This window comes from Leucopleurus acutus (genome assembly GCF_964270905.1).
Source record: "Leucopleurus acutus genome assembly, chromosome: 16".
NCBI lineage: Eukaryota > Metazoa > Chordata > Mammalia > Artiodactyla > Delphinidae > Leucopleurus > Leucopleurus acutus.
Genome location: NC_139158.1, coordinates 61,393,389 through 61,408,970, shown reverse-complemented (window position 1 = coordinate 61,408,970; position 15,582 = coordinate 61,393,389).

Below are 15,582 nucleotides of genomic sequence, written 5' to 3'. Positions count from 1 at the left end.
ACAGGATTCTAAATCCACTCCTCCTCCCCCAAGCATTCCCCACCCTTCCAATCGCCACCTCCTAGCCCGGGCCCCTCCCCACACCGCGTCCCAAGCCTTCCCGGCCCTTCTGTGGTCTGCGGTTTCCGCTCCGCAGGCCCCTGGCGATTCAAACGCCAAGCAAAGTTCCTTGCCTGCAGGAACCAGACTGCCTTACTCCTTGCAGGCTTCCTGGCAGCTCAGAGGAGTTCGAAAATTGAGGGGGCGGCAAGTGGGGCTGGAGGGCACAGCTGGAGGCCGCAGATGAGTGAAATGTGCCCAGGGCCAGGCAAGGGCAGAGCACATCTCCTCCTGGAAAGAGAGGGACTGTCGCCTTAAATTCTGCTGGACACACCTCCAAAATGTACGGGAATCCTACTGTGTCTCTGTAGTCCCACTGCTACCAGCCAGTTCAGACCACCATCATCTCTCCATTCATTCATTCAGCAAGATTGTGCTGGGCGCTCGGCTACACTGGGCTGGCTTCTTGGCCTCAGCACTATTGACATCTAGGTCCTGAAGTTCTTTGTTGTGGGGTCTGTTTTGTGCATAGTAGAATGTTGAACAGCATTTCTGGATTTAATCCACTAGATGCCAGTAACAACCCCCTTCCCCAGTTGTGACAGCCCAAATGTTTCCAGACATGACCAAACGTCCTGGGGGGGAGGGGGACAGACCATGGATGAGAAAGATAATGACTCTGCTCTTACGTGTTTTGTTTATGTACTTAAATACATGTATGCACTTTAAAAGTAGAAAACGGGGGACTTCCCTGGTGGTGCAGTGATTAAGAATCCGCCTGCCAATGCAGGGGACACAGGTTCAATCCCTGGTCCGGGAAGGTCCAACATGCCGCGGATAATCCCCGGCACCACAACTACTGAAGCCCGTGCGCCACAGTGAGAAGCCCGCGCACCGCAAACAAGTGTGGCCCCTGCTCACTGCAACTAGAGAAAGCCGGCGTGCAGCAATGAAGACCCAACGCAGCCAAAAAAAAAAAAAAAAAAAGTGGATAATGGGTTTATATATATATATATATATTTTTTTTTTAAATTTATATTTGGCTGCGTTGGGTCTTCTTTGCTGTGTATGGGCTGTCTCTAGTTGCAGCGAGCAGGGGCTACTTTTCACTGGGTGCGCGGGCTTCTCATTTCAGTGGCTTCTCTTGTTGCGGTGCCCGGGCTCTAGGTGCACGGGCTTCAGTAGTTGTGGCTCACCAGCTGGAGAGTGCAGGCTCAGTAGTTGTGGCGCCCGGGTTTAGTTGCTCCGTGGCATGTGGGGTCTTCCCAGACCAGGGATCAAACCATTGTCCCCTGCATTGGCAGGTGGATTCTTAACCACTGTGCCACCAGGGAAGCCCCTAGATAATGTTTTAATTGTGTGTTTAAGTTACTTGGATGGTACTTATTCAGTTTTGTCCTTTTTTTCCCGCTCCATCACTAGATACTATTAATATCTAGCCATGTTGCTGAAGATCATTGTCTACATCCTCCATAGTCTATTTATCCATTCCCCTAGTCATGGACACCCAGATTGCACACAACTTCACGCTACCATGAACAGTGCCACTGTGGACATCCTGATATGTGTCCCCTTATGAACCCCTGTGAGAATTTTATAAAGACTTGCTTTGCCAAGAATGACAGATTCTTGCACAGTGGCTGCTGCCTGGATTCCTCTCCTGCCATTTCCCCGTATCTTGTCCCTTGGTATCCTCTGCTGGTCTTAATTTGAGTTCCCCAGAAGCAGACCCTAGACATGGATTCAAGTGAAAGTTATTTGGAAGATGCAGAAAACACTGGTAAGGGAGTCGGTGAATGAGACAGGCAAGGGAAGAAAACCAATGAAGAGAGCATTATCGGGCTTCCCTGGTGGCGCAGTTGTTGAGAGTCCGCCTGCCAATGCAGGGGGACATGGGTTCCACAACAGTGAGAGGCCTGCGTACCACAAAAAAAAAAAAAAAAACAACACATAAAATACTCAGCTTGATGAGTCTGGGCAACCGTATACATCTGTGTAAACACCACACTAATCAAGATATAGAATATTTCTATCCCTCCCAAAAGTTCCCTTATACCCTGTTGCACTCAACTTCTCCCACTCATTTCCTAAGGTAACAACTGATTGGATATTTGTCGTTATAGATTAGCTTTGTCTTTTCTGGGATTTTACATAAATGCAATCATACAGTATGCTTCTTTTTCATCTGTCTTTTTATTCACATATTGCTTTTAGGAGTTTCCATGTTGTTTCATATTCTAGTATTTTGTTCCTTTTCACTGCTGAGAAGTATTCCATAGTAACCGATGTATCGCTATTTGTTTATCCATTTACTTGTTGGTGGACATTTGGGTTCCTTTTGTTACAAGAATAAAGCCGTTATGAACATTCATGTACAAGTCTTTGTGTGGACATGTTTTCATTTCTATTGGTTAAATACTTTGGACTGGAATTGCTGGGTCATATAGTAAGTGTATGTTTAACTTTATAATACAATGCTAAATTGGTTTTCAAAGTAATTATACCATTTTGCATTCCTACCAGTGATGTATGGTTTCCAGTTTTGTCACATCCTTGTCAATTTTGTATTGTCATTCTTTGTAATTAAAAAATATGTTCCATCTAACTCATATTAGCATCAAAGAACATCGATACAATTACAAATTTTATGCTAAAGCACTGGCTTACTAGTATTTGGGGTGGCAAACATTTTGTCTACTCATGCATTCATTCATTCATTGTCATGGGGAGTATAGCTGGCCACAAGCAGTGGTGCTAAATACTGCATCTTTGGAGTCAGACTAGAGTTCAAACCCTGGCACTGCCATTTATCAACTGAGTGATCTTGCACATATCAAGTCACCTCTCTGAGCCTCAGTTTCCTTATCTCTCAAGTGGGAATAATAATAGTGAGTCATTGTGAGAGTCAACTAACATCTTATGTCTGAGGGTGATAAGGATTAAAAGGAAAATAAAGCAAAGCAAGGGGAGAGGTAGCAGCGGTGGGGGAGGGGTGATGGCGTGACTTGAGACAGAGAGGCGGGGAAGGCCTTTCTGAAGAGGGAGCATGTGAGCAGAGACCTGCTGAATTGGGGGAGTGAGTCATGGGATGGTCTGGGGGAAGTGTGTTCCAAGCAGAAGGAATAGTAATGGCTAAGGTCCTGAGGTGCAACTGCACTTGATGTGTTGAAGGAACACAAGGAGGCCAGCGTACCTGGAACAGAGTGGGCACAGGAGAGAATGATGGAGATGATGTTGGAGAAGTTGTGCTGTCAGACTGTGAGGCCATGAACCTCCTGGTACTGATATTAAACTTTAATTGACACAAGATGGGAGCCATTGGAGGGGTCTGAGCAGAGAGGTAGGCCACAACTGGCTTGTGTTTTAATGGGATCTCTTTGGCTGCTGGGTGGAGAATGCATTAGATGGTCCAGGGGAAGCAGGGAACCCAGTGAGCAGGCTGAGGCAGTTCCCCAAAGGCAAGATGATGGTGGCATGCGCCGGGGTGGTGGCAAATGACAATTGTAGGAGCTCAAGGAAAGGATCAGAATGCTTGAAACTTTACGGGTATTCACAAGGAGAGTCATTGCAGCACCACTTTTACTAGGGAAGAACTGGAAATAACCTAGATGCCCATCATTTGGGGACTGGAAAAAAATGATAATACAGTAATGGAGTACCAAGCAGTTGTCAAAAGAATAATGATGTTTAAAAACTAATCATATTTCTATGCACTAGCAAAGAACAATCTGAAAATAAAGCTAAGAAAACAATTTCACTTACAATGTCAATGAAAAGAATAAAATCCTGGGAATCAGTTTAACAAAAGAAATGCAAGATACTTGGAAAACTAAGAAACATTTTTTAAAATATTTATTTATTTATTTGGCTACGCCTGGTCTTAGCTACAGCACGCGGGATCTTCATTGCGCATGCGGGATATTTTTTCAGTTGTGGCATGCGGGACTTAGTTCCCTGACCAGGGATCGAACCTAGGTCCCCTGCATTGGGAGCATGGAGTCTTAATCACTGGACCACCAGGGAAGTCCCCTAAGAAACATTTTTGAAAGAAGCTTAAGAAGACCTAAGTAAAGTCATCTCAGGGATGGAAAAGACATCTCATGGAAAAGACATCCCTCTGTGGACTGGAAGACTTAATATTGTTAAGGTGATGATACTCCCCAAAGTGACCAACCAATCCCTATCAAAACCCCAGATGTCTCAAAATGAGGGACTTCCCTGGTGGTCCAGTGGTTAAGACTCCGCACTTCCAATGCAGGGGGCCTGCGTTAGATCCCTGGTCAGGGAACTAAGAATCCGCATGCCGCATGGCGTGGCCTGGAAAAAAAAAGAAAAAGAAAAGACAACCCACAGAGTGGGAGAAAATATTTGCAAATCATACATCTGATAAGGTACTGGTATCCTAAATATTTAAATAACACTTACAACTCAATAATAAAAAGACAACATAATTGAAAAGTGGGCAAAAGATCTGAATAGATATTTCTCCGAAGAAGCAATACAAATAGCTAATAAGCACATAAAAAGATGCTTACTATCATTAGTCATCAGGGAAATACAAATTAAGCCCAGTGAGATGCCACTTCACATCCATTAGAATGGCTAAGAACAAAAAAGACGGATAATAGCAACTGTTGATGAGACTATGAAGAAATTAGAACCTTCATATATTGTGGTGGGAACGTAAAATGGTGCAGCCCCTTTGGAAAACGGTGTGGCAGTTCCTCAAAACGTTAAACATGGAGTTACCATATGACCCAGCAATCCCACTCCTAGGTGTCTGCCCAAGAGAATTGAAAATATGTCCACACAAACATTTGTATGTGAAATTTTCATAGCAACATTATTCATAATAGCCAACAGGTGGAACAACCCTGATGTCCATCAATGGATAAATAAAACGTGCTATATCCATTCAATGGAATATTATTTGGCAATAAAACAGTATGAAGTACTGATACATGCTACAACATGGGTGAACTTTGAAAATTTGTTAAATGAAAGAAGCCGGTCACAAAAGTTCACATATTGTGTAATTCCATTTACATGAAATGTCCAGAATAGGCAAATCTACAGAAACAGAAAGTAGATTAGTGGTTGTCTAGGGCTGGGGGTTGGGGAGAAATAAGGGGTGACTGCCAGTGGGTTCCGGGTTTTTGTGGGGGGTGGGTAATGAAAATGCCCTAAAATTGATTGTAGTAATGGCTGCACAATTCTGTGAACATACTAAAAATTACTAGAGTGTACATTTAAATGGATGAATAAGTGAATTATAATTCAATAAAAATTTTTTTTTAATGAAGAAAGTCGTTATGTACTAATAGGGAACATGTGGGTAAGGGGAGGGGGGAGCAAGGTGCACAACAGTTTCTATTGTATTTTACTATTTGTGTAGAACAGGAGAACAAGGATACGGGAATTTACCAGCACATGCCTCGGAGGGGTCAGGAAGGGCGCACAGAGGAAACAGCCCCAGTGGTTTCTTCCAGGGAAGGGAACTGTGTAGCTGGGTGACAGAGGAGGGAGGGAAACTTATTGGTCCTAGTATACCCTTTGTACTCTTGAATTTTGAACGACCTGAATATATTAACTATTCAAAAATAAGGTCATTTAAAAAATCAGAGACTTCATGGATAAGATAGAATTGGGGCTGGGTAGGATTTTTAGAGGATGAAGAGTCCAAAAAGGTTCTGGGTGTGCACTTGACACTGGGGCCAGTGGTGTAAGAATGATGGAAGCAAAGGCATTGAGACTGGACTGACTGCCTCTCACTAGCTCTGAGTTTGGTCAAGTTACTCAACTCCTCTCTGTCCCTGCTTCCTCATCTGCAAAGTGGAATGATAAGAGTGCTTACCTCACCAGGTCATTGAATCATTGCATATCAAGCTCATTACTGTGCCCTCACTTATATCATCTCATTTAATCTCTTTGAAATGGGGATGATTATAAGTGGATGGCTCAGAGAGGTGGAGACAGTTGCCCAAGGTCACACAGCCAGCAACAAATTCGAATCCAGGTCTGTGAGCCTCCAGTGTGCCTCCAAAGGCTGTGCTTGTAACGACTACACAAACCTAGTAAGTGTGCCCCGGAGATTAAGGAGTAGAGAGAGAGAGATGCTGATGGGAGGACATGATGCAGGGCTCAGTCCTGGAGGGAGGGCAGGAGCTAGGGAACAATGCAGTCTTCACTTTACAGGGGGTCAGAGGTTAGCTCCTTCAAAAGTATATTTTCCTATTTCCAGGAGCATTTGCATTTTATTTCAAATTCTTTGGGAACTGCTGATTGTTCTACATTCAAAACAGGATGGGGGATGGGGAAGAGAGCCACAAATGATTATTTCAAAGCCCAGATATTTCCCCTTTTACTTGCAAAGTAGCCAGTGTACACCCTCTCAGGCAGGAGGTCATTGCTGTCCTCATTTTCCAAGAGAGGCAAACAAAAACCTGAGAAGACTGGCCCTTGAGAACCTCACAACAGGCCCCAGCAGGTCCTTGACCACTCTTCTTAAAAAGCTCCCCCAGGGGCTTCCCTGGTGGCGCAGTGGTTGAGAGTCTGCCTGCCGATGCAGGGGACATGGGTTCGTCCCCCGTTGCGGGAAGATCTCACATGCCGCGGAAAGGCTGAGCCTGCGCGTCTGGAGCCTGCGCGTCTGGAGCCTGCGCGTCTGGAGCCTGCGCTCCGCAACGAGAGAGGCCCGCGTACCGCAAAAACAAACAAACATACAAAAAAAACACACAAAACTCCTCCATCCTCCGTCATCTCTAGCCCCCCATGCCGACCTCCACCCCTGCCCTGGCTTATTTTTCTCCGGAGAACTTGTCACCACCAGGCACTTTAACGCATATTTATATGTTAAACTGTTTGTTGTCTATCTCTTCTACTTTTTTTTTTTTTGCAGGTTCACGCAGATACTATTCATGTGTATGTTTTTACAGATGGAGAAACTGAATGAATGAAGGAAACTGAATGAATGAAAGAAACTGAAGGAAGGAACCAAATGAAGGAAGGTTTAGTGAATAACAGTGCCAGGATCAAAACCCTTCATTTGATTAATTCTATTAATATTTATTAAGGGTTTACTATGTGTAGTTTCCAGACTTTTCTCTACACGTTTACATACATATATAGGTAAATACAAAACCATGTTATTTTAAAAAAATGAATGTACTCTCTGTACTATTGTACAAGCATGTCTTGGGGCTCTCTCCATGTTAATTCACCACTGAATGTGAGTGAGGCTGGGGCCCAGGAACTTTAACCTCTCAGAGTGCTGCCACGAGCTGGGAGGACAAAAAATGGACAAGATAGTCTTGGCCCTCAAGCAACGCCCAATTCAATTAGGTAGACAAAAACTCAGACCAGTAACTTAGATACAGAAGTGGAAAATTCTGTGGTAGAGAGGCGCATGATATTGTAGAACCAAGTAGGAGGGACATTGGCCCAGCCTGGGGTGCATCAAGGAGGACTTCTTGAAGGAGGTGATCCATTGAGGCTTAAAGGTTGATAGTGGAAGGTCATGGCAAAGGATTTTCCAGACAGAAGGTACAGCCTGACAAAGACTTGAGGGAGGAAAGCCTGGCCTGTTTGAGGAACCACAAACTTCTGTTTTGTTGGTGCCTGAAGCCCGAGGCAAGAGAAGGCAGACCATGAGGCTGGAGATGACAGCAGCAGCAGCGAATAAGGAGCTGGGGCTTTCTCATGAGGGTGACCAGGGAGACTGGGCTATGCGTGTCTTGGAAGCTTACCTACCCCGGGTACCATCCTAGAGGCAGCCGACCTCTTGCTCAGGGGTGTGGCAGGGCTGAACCGGGATGGGGATGGTGGGGGGTGTCAATGAAGTTGTTTTTCTGCCCCCAGCTGCGTGGCCACCTCCAGCTGATGGGTCCCTCTGGGGCGGGGGGGTACGGGACTGTTCGGTTTCACAACCCCCCTCCCTTCCCCCAGTGTCTCCGGAGGCCAAGAAAAGAGGAAGCGCTACGCGGACTTCCTCCTGGGTCCGGGTGCTTGCGAGCCCAGGCGGGTCTTTCGGAAGGGCGGGGGGAGGGGCGGGGCACAGAAGGACCTCTCCGCCCACATGCTTTCAGCAGAATAAAAAGGCCTGGCCTAGTCCCGCCCCCTTTCCTCGGTGGCCGAGGTCCCGCAGGGTGGGCCGAGGCCTGGAGCTGGGAGAGCGAGTTCGCATCCCAGCAGTCCTAACACACTGTCTCTTTCTGTACAGGACCTCCTCTCTGAGACTCACATCTTGAATGAGAGGGCACGTCCTATCCAGCAATTTAAAACTGAGGCGATGTGTATGAATGAATATGGAGAGAGTCCCAAGAAAGCTTTCAGAATAGTATAGAGTACATTCATTAAAAAACAAACAAAAACCCCAACAAACCAACCATGGTTTTGTATTTACCTATATACGTATGTAAATGTGTAGAGAAAGGTCTGGAAACTACACAGCCGACAAGAACAGAGATTGTCATTGAAAGAAGAAAGGAACATTGGGATCAGGGAGAAAGAGATGAACTTTCTTCTATTTTTTTTAAACTAGAGTGTATTTGTTTTTAATTTGTGTAATTAAAATGATAATAATAAATGAGAAGATTGGAATATAGGGTTATGGAGGGTCTTTTTCCCCAAACGTTTTATTATGAAACTTCCCAAACATAGAGCAAAATTGAAAGACTTTTACAACAAAACCCCTATACTCACCACCTTCATTCTACCATTAACATTCTATTGCTTCATCACGTCTGTCCATCTAGCTGTACATCAATTCATCTTTGAAATGTATTTCAAAGTAAATTACTTCGGCATACATATTAGTTCAATGTTTGCTTACAAAATTTAATGTAAAATTTACATACAACAAAGTGAATAAGGTTAAGTGTTCATTTGCTGAATTTTGCAAATGGATATACATCCATGTAACTTCAACCCTGTTAAAATAGATTGCCATCAATCCTGAAAGTTTCCCTTTGTCCTACAGTATATTTTAATTGCCAACATTCTATGAGTCAGCATTCCACACAGGGCCAGGTATATAGTAAGTGCTCAATAAATGTTTGTTGAAGGATGAATGTGTACATGGCCTGCTCCCCTGAGGGCAGGACGATGTCTTTTTCTCTTGCATTTCCCACAGAATTGATACACAGTAAATGCTTAATAAAGACTTATTGATTGTATTAGTTATTCATTGCTGTGTAACAAATTATCCCTAAAGTTAGCAGTTTAAAGCATTATAAGCAGTTATTATCTCACCCAGTTTCTGTGGGTCAGGAATCTGGGAGCAGCTTAGCTTAGTGGCTCTGGCTTGGGGTCTCTCATGAAGCGGGCCTGGTCAGCCTGATCTGCAGTCCTCTGAAGGATAGACTGGAGCTGAGGATCCATTTCCAGGATGACTCACTCATATGACAGTTGGCAGGAGGCCCAGGTCCTCATTACACGAACCTCTCCATAAGCCTGCCTGAGTGTGCTTATGTGGCTGGCTTCCCCCAGAGCGAGCGATCTGTGAGAGCAAGGTGACACATCACACTGGGTACACAGGTCATCTCTAGTCAGTGTGGGAGAGGTCCACACAAGAGCAAGAATGCCAGGAGGTGAGACTACTTGAGGACTTCTTGGGGAAGAAAGCCATTATGAATATGGATTCAGATTTTCTGAGCACTTGCTTTGTGCTGGATGCTGTGTTGGGCTCCTGGAGGGAATGTAAGGATGAGTCACAACCAGCTCTCCCCCTTCTGCTCACAAGATCAAGATCTCTGTGTGTGTGTGTGTTGGGGGTGGAGATGGGGAGGTCAGACAGGCATGGAAACAGATGACAGTGTTGTAGAGTATGATAAATCTCACAATAGTGGTTTTTAAAATTGCTTTTCTGTAATTCATGTTCATGACACAACATTTGAGATAACATCATGAAAAGAGAGTTTCCTTTCCTCCATATTTTACATCTGTACATTCCTCTAGCTCAGAGGCAACAACTATAACCTGTTTTGTATATGCTTCCAGAACTATGTGTTCCATGCATAGACACAAAGACATTTCCTGCCCTCTTTAAACAAAAAGACAGCACCATCCATAGTTCATTATTCTGCACTTTGTTTTTCTTTTTTCCACTTACTCTATCTTGGAAACAATTCCATATCAGTACACAGAGAGCTACTTCATTCTTACTTATGGCTGCATGGTATTCTATTGTCTGCCTGAGTCCCGGTTTATTTAACCAGTCCTCTTTATCACCGAACGTCTGGTTTCTCCCTTTCTTTCTTTCTTTCTTTCTGGTCGTGACACACAGCATGCAGGATGCAGGGATCTCAGTTCCCCGACCAGGGATGGAAACTGTGTCCCCTGCATTGGGAGCTCAGAGTCTTAACCATTGAACCACTGGGGAAGTCCCAACATTTGGTTTATTTCTAACCTCTTGTTCTTAGAAGCAAAGCTGCAACGATTTTCCTTGCATGGCCATCGTTTCCATTTTGCGCCTATGAATGCAGGAGAAATTCCTGGCAGTGAAATTGTTGCATCAAAGGGTGTGTGCATTTAAAATATTGGTAGATATTGCTAAATAGGTTTTTTTTAAAAAAATTTGGTTGCCCCAGGTCTTAGTTGCGGCTCGCCAGCTCCTTAGTTGCAACATGTGAACTCTTAGTTGCAGCATGCATGTAGGATCTAGTTCCCTGACCAGGGGTCGAAGCTGGGCCTCCTGCATTGGGAGCGTGGAGTCTTAACCACTGCACCACCAGGGAAGTCCCCCGCTAAGTAGGCTTTATGCCAACTTGCCCTCCCACTTAAAACATGTGAGGGCTGGGCTTCCCTGGTGGCGCGGTGGTTGAGAGTCTGCCTGCCGATGCAGGGGACACGGGTTCGTGCCCTGGTCCGGGAGGATCCCACATGCCGTGGAGCGGCTGGGTCCGTGAGCCATGGCCGCTGAGCCTGCGAGTCCGGAGCCTGTGCTCTGCAATGGGAGAGGCCACAGCGGTGAGAGGCCCGCGTACCGCAAAACAAACAAAAAAAAACATGTGAGTGCCTGTTTCTTCACATTACACACACAGTAAGTAATCGAACTTTCCAAACTTTGCCAATCTAGTAACTGAAAAACGGTTTCTCAATGTAGTTTTAATTTCTCTTATTAGAGTGAGGTTGAACATCTTGTCACATGTTTCAGAACCAATTGTATTTTCTTTTCTGTGAACTGAATAAATAATTTGCCTATTTTTCTATTGGGCTGTGGGTCCTTATTATTTATTTGAATGTTCTCTTTACACATCAAGGCACTGTCTGCATGATAAGCTTCAAAAATAATTTTTTGAAAAAAGTTGCTTTTAGACAGAGATGAGAAGTTTCTACAGGTCACCTCATTTTCTGTGCATCACTGCAGGGCTGCCTAAGGGCTAAGGGGGCAGCCGTGCCATGTAGAGTTCTAAAAGGTGATGCTAGGATCTGGTGCTGGGGTTGGGGGAGGAGGGGTGGGCAAGGAGGCAGTTGTTAGCTCTCACAGTAGATGGAAAGGGCTGCCTCAGAAGACAGCAAGCTCCCCAGTGCAGGAGGTAGGCAAGACAGGCTGGCCTGGCTCTAAGACCTTTTGCCCTTCATCTGGAATGTCTGTGGATAGACAAGTCAGAAAGGGGAAGACACACAAATAGGGCTGTCAGTTTCTCATCATTTAGGCCTTGAGTGGGTGGTTACTGCATCTGGAACATTATTTGTTTATTTATTTATTTATTTATTTTAATTAAAAAGATTTTTTTGGCCTCACGGCTTGTGGGATCTCACTCAGTTCCCCGATCAGGGATTGAACCCAGGCTCTTGGCAGTGAAAGTGCAGAGTCCTAACCAATGGACCACCAGGGAATTCCCATGTAACATTATTTAATAGTAATATAAACTCCTTAGAATGTAAGCTCCATGAGGCCATTTCAAGTGCTAAATAAATAGCTGTGAGATGAAGAATGAATGAATGAATCTAATCAAAGGATGTGAGAGGTTGCTGTTTCTGAGCCCGGAGGGAGCTCTCTTCCCCTCCCTCCCTCTTTGAAACTGCCCTGTCCTCTTCCTTCCTCTTACCACATCTGAGTCAGGTCTTAGCACCTCTCCTCTGGTCCTTGTCTCCACACCCCCCCAAGTCCCCCAGTGCCCAGGCTTCTCCTGACTCCCCTCCAAGCAGCTAGATTCACTTCAAGAAAATGTAAGCCCATTAGCTCGCTCCCCACTGCCTATACTTCCCAGCCTGCCCCTTCAGGGCCTTCTCAGTCTGCCCACTTCTCTGGTTTCCTCTCCTACGAGTCCTGCCCCTCACCTCACACACCCCATGCTCCTCCAGAAAAAATAATGGTCACGTTGACTGAGCACTTCCTAGATGTAGTTTTACATGGATTATCTTGTTTAAGCCTCACAACTATCTACGAGACCTATGAGGGCAATGCTCTTATTACCTCATGTGATAGATGAGGAAACGAAGACCCAGAGAGACATCTACCCCTTGGGTGACCCCAAGGTCACCCAACTAGCAGATGACAGAGTTGGGACTGAAAACCACTCAGTCTGACCCTGGAGCCAGAGCGCTTAAGTGTCTCGGACTGTGCCACGCTCCTTCCGGCTCCCCTGCCTGTGCTCATGCTGGGCCCCCCAAAGGGCTCTCCCTGCTATTGTCAACCTGCCAAAAATCTTGCTCGTCCTTCAAGGTCTCACTCATACGTCACCTCCTCCGAGAAGCTTTTCCCAGCTTCCCCAGAAAGAGCCGGTTTCACACTCTTTGATTTTACAGTTGAGAATTTTGTGCTGTGATAATTTGGGGACCATCAGGCTAGGAACCCCCCCAGTGGGCAGGGATTATTCTGTATCTCCTTCTACTGTCTAGCACAACCCCTGGCACACAGTGGGTGATCTCTAAATGACAGTGACTGAATGGCAGTGGCCCCAGGACTCCTCCCCAACACGCGGTTGTGAAGGATTGCTAGGAGTCTCCAGGGCCCCCAAGTGGGAGGGGCTTCAGTGTAAGGGGCAGCTGGAGACATTTTCACTACCCACCACTTGTCAATGGGTCGAGACTGTCCCCATGTGATCCTGCTGGTGGGGGAGTTCCATCATTATGCCACCCCTACAGGTCTTTGGGAATCAACTATCCACCCCCAGGGGCGTTTCCCGTCTTGCAGTGCCAGGAACTGAACCACGATGGGAAGTGATCCTGGCAGGGTTTCTGAGTGCTATAGGAGGAAGTGTGGCCAGAGTCCGCATGCTCAGAGCCCGGGTCACCCCAGTCAGGGCCCTTTGGACCTCAGAAACCAAGGGGTTGCATGGCTTTGGTAAGAAGGTAGTTCCGGGGTGTGTGTGGACTTCCTCGGGGTGTGCGGGAAATTGCTCCATCCCTGGAGCTGTGGGGTAAGAGCTTTCCCAGTGCCTCTCAGCAGCCCTGTCACAGTGTCCAGGCTAGGACTGTGGGCAATTTCCAAGCCCCTTGCAAAGCCCTCAGCCCTTTGAGAGGGACCCCATCTCTTTGGCCTCTGCCCCTCATCAACAGACTTCTCCCTCACGGCTGCCTCACTCAGGAACTTACTAGGGTACCCCACAGCCTTGGGTTCAAATGCCTCAGCCTGCAGTCATTATATCCCAAAGACTGGTAGAGAGGATAGCAGAGCAGGTAGGAGCCTGGGTTCTGGGGTTAGCCAGATATGGGTCCAATTCCCAGTTCACTGGGTGACCTTGGGTCATTCACTTCACCTCCTTGAGGTCCAGTTCCTTCATCCACAAAATGAGAATAAATAAATTTGAAAACATCATAATTAAGGATTTGTCCAGTGGAAAATTTGTTCAAAGGAAGGCACCACAGACCAATGGTCCTCAACGTGTGGTCCCTGAACCATCAGCATCACCAGAGTACTTGTTAAAAACACAAGTGCTGGGACTTCCCTGGTGGTGCAGTGGTTAAGAATCCACCTGCCAATGCAGGGGACACGGGTTTGAGCCCTGGTCCGAGAAGATCCCACATGCCATGGAGCAACTAAGCCTGTGCGCCACAACTACTGAGCCTGCGATCTAGAGCCCATGAGCCACAATTACTGAAGCCAGCACGCCTAGAGGCCGTGCTCTGCAACAAAGACAAGCCAGCCCAATGAGAAGCCCGCGCACCACAATGAAGAGTAGCCCCTCCTCGACCCAACTAGAGAAAGTCTGTGTTCAGCAACGAGGACCCAATGCAGCCAAAAATAAATAAATACACAAATTTATTTTAAAAAAAAACACAAGTGCTAAAAACAAACAAAACCAAAAACGCAAGCTCTTAGGTCCCACCTCTGTTCTGTTGAGTCAGAAACTCTGGAGTGGGGATCAGGAGATTCTGATAAATGCTGAAGTTGGAGAACCACTGCCATAAATAACAGATGGGCAATGCACTAGGAGAAGATCCTTGTAACAACAATATCCAAAAAGAGATTGACATCTAAAATTTATAAGCTACTCCTACAAATCAACAAGAAAAAACAGGAAATCCAGGAGATAATGGAGAAAAGATATGGACAGACAATTCACTGAAGGGGAAGCCTAAATCCCTGACAAGTACAGGAGGTTCTGAATCTCAGGATTGACAGAGAAACGCAAGTTAAAACAACGAGATGTCATCTTACACCCAAAGTAGGCAAAAGTTACAAAGTCAGATAATGTAAAAGTTGCTGAAAATGTGGGGAGAAAACATCCCTCACACGCTACTAGTGGAGCCATCCTAGCAGATTTTAGTGAAAATTAAAACAGAGATGCTCTATGATCTAGTAATTCTACTCTTGGGTATACAGCTCAAAGAAATTTTCACACAGCCCCATAAGGGTCATGCACAAAGATGTTCATCACGGTGTGGTTTATGGTAAGAGGGAACTGGAAGCAACCTGAGTGTCCATCACTGGGGGAATGGATAGATAAAACAGTGGATGCTCAGCTTGGAATATTTTGCAGTGGTTAGATGTAATAATTTAGGTTTTTACACAGCAACATGAGTAGATCTTTTTTTTAAAAAAATAAATTTATTTATTTTTGGCTACGCTGGGTCTTTGTTGCTGCGCGAGGGCTTTCTCTAGTTGCGGCGAGCAGGGGCTACTCTTCGTCGTGGTGCTCGGGCCTCTCATTGCGATGGCTTCTCTTGTTGCGGAGCACAGGTTTTAGGCACGCGGGCTTCAGTAGTTGTGGCTCGCGGGCTCTAGAGTGCAGGCTCAGTAGTTGTGGCGCCCAGGCTTAGTTGCTCCATGGCTTGTGGGATCTTCCCGGACCAAGGCTCAAACCCATGTCCCCTGAATTGGCAGGCAGATTCTTAACCGCTGCACCACCAGGGAGGTCCCAACATAAGTAGATCTTAAAAACATATTAGGGAGTGAAAAAGGAAACAACAGAATGAGAACCTTATACAATACCATTTACGTAATATAAACACACACACAGAAGACATTGTACATTTTATGTCCAGGGATATATATCAACACATAGGGGTGGGTGCCTATTGTAGGGAGGGGAAGGATTGTGGGGATGTATGGATGGAGTTCGGGGAATATAAAACAAAGTAAGACATCAGAAGGGC